General features: G+C 46.4%; 1 protein-coding gene across 1 annotated transcript in view; it reads right to left on the reverse strand.

Annotated features, from left to right (window-relative positions):
- UNCX (UNC homeobox) overlaps positions 1-1,759 on the reverse strand; it is a 66,335-nt gene that overhangs the window by 60,485 nt on the left and 4,091 nt on the right. The window lies entirely within an intron of this gene.

Genomic DNA, 1,759 nt, shown 5'->3' on the forward strand with positions numbered 1-1,759 from the left:
TCCGCTCCCGCGCTCTCCCTCTCTCTCTCTCCCTCTCTCACACTTTTTCTTTTGATCTAATTATTTTTCCTATAAGCTCGGTCTCCTAGAGAGCAAATATCAGAGTCACTGAGCGAAAATTATGTAAATATTATTAAAGGGACTGAGGCTCAGAAATTCATTTGAGCCCGCGCCGACGAGGAAAGCCTATCCTTCTGATTATTTTCAATTTATTTGCAAATAAAGGCCTGATGACCAGGAGGGATCAGGGATATTTAACGAGGCTGTAAACATAATTCCACTGTGCACAGACTCGCCAGAATTAATGGTTTTAATAATTGGGATTTCAATTTCTGGGGAATTGGTGGCGTTTGCTCTACACAGGCTCTCTCTAAATTGAGGAGGATGCAATATATATATATATAAAATTTTGCTTTTCTTTTTTTGGAGGGGCGTGGGACAGAGGGGGCCGCGGTGCATTTTAGCTCCAGCCAAGTTTGTTAATATTTCTCTGGTGCAGATGTCCTGAAGCTCCCAAAGGCTCCCCCAGGAGCCCCAACCCTATTAGAACAAATGTGTTCTGCTTTTGTAAAGAGGAGCGTTTGCTGCGCCTGTCCTATTACAGGCGACACATGATCAATAGGTTGATAACACAGCAACATCAATATAAGCGACAGAACAATGAGGGATATCATTGAACATCTATCTTAATATAGCCAGCTACAAGAGGCCTGACAAAGAGAAAAAACCTCATGAAAATTCCGCCCCACGTATTCCCATCTCCGATCCAATATGCACACACACTCCCCCAGCTGCTGAGGCTATTATTTTCCAATTTCAATTTGACACCCCAGCCTTTCATGCTAATTCTATTATTGTAGGAAGTTTATGTGATTTCATATCACTAGAAATCGGTAATGTATAATAACCCTTTGGGCAAGAAACTGAATCCCCGCAGCAGCCACCGGGAAAATAATTACTTTCATATCAAAACTCTGCAGGAGCTGGCCGGGTCCCGTAGCCTGCAGCTCCTAACCTCGTATGGGAGGGGTGGGCACCGGGAGGCTATAAATGAATAAATTTGTTAAGCAATAAACACACACACACACGCACACACACAAAGAGGGCTTCGGAAAAAAAAAAAAAAGAGAGGGAGAGTCACACAGCCAGACCAGGCGGCAGGGAGTTTTAGAGCCTTTATTTATCAAAAATTTTACATATATAAATATTCTTAGACATTTTTGCATTTTACAAGGGTTTTGAGGAGTTCCGTTGTTGTCGCGGTACAGTTTGTCACACCACAAAGTCCAGCTGCTGCTGCTAAACCTTAACAAACATTTTTCCTTTTTTTTCTTTTTTCTTTCTTTTTTTTTTTTTAAATATAAAAACCAAAAAGCTCTAACTGATCACCTGAATCGACCTGTGATAAACTCTAAGGAGAAGAAGAGCCGCTCTCTGCTGTGCCACCGCCTCTCGGGCGCGCTCGGCTTTGGGCATGGCAAGTCTGGGGTCAGTGGAGAACGTGGGAAAGCCCCTGTTCTTCCCTCTTTTTCACGGGTGACGGGTGCTGCGGTTGTTTGTTCGTTCTGCGTGTGCGTGTGCGTGCGCGGGACCGTTTTCTCTCTCCTAGTTTTCGCCTGTTCAGTCCATGTCGACCTCCTCGCCGTCGAGGCTGCCGGCCTCGGCGGGGCCGCAGTCCGATTTGTCCCTGGGTGTGCTGGCGTCCCGCGCGCGGGCCGGCGACTTGGGCCGGGGGAAGCTGCCGCCCTCCGCGGGCGCC

This window comes from Apteryx rowi, unplaced genomic scaffold, assembly GCF_003343035.1.
Source record: "Apteryx rowi isolate R43461 unplaced genomic scaffold, aptRow1 scaffold_6, whole genome shotgun sequence".
In the NCBI taxonomy this organism is placed as follows: domain Eukaryota; kingdom Metazoa; phylum Chordata; class Aves; order Apterygiformes; family Apterygidae; genus Apteryx; species Apteryx rowi.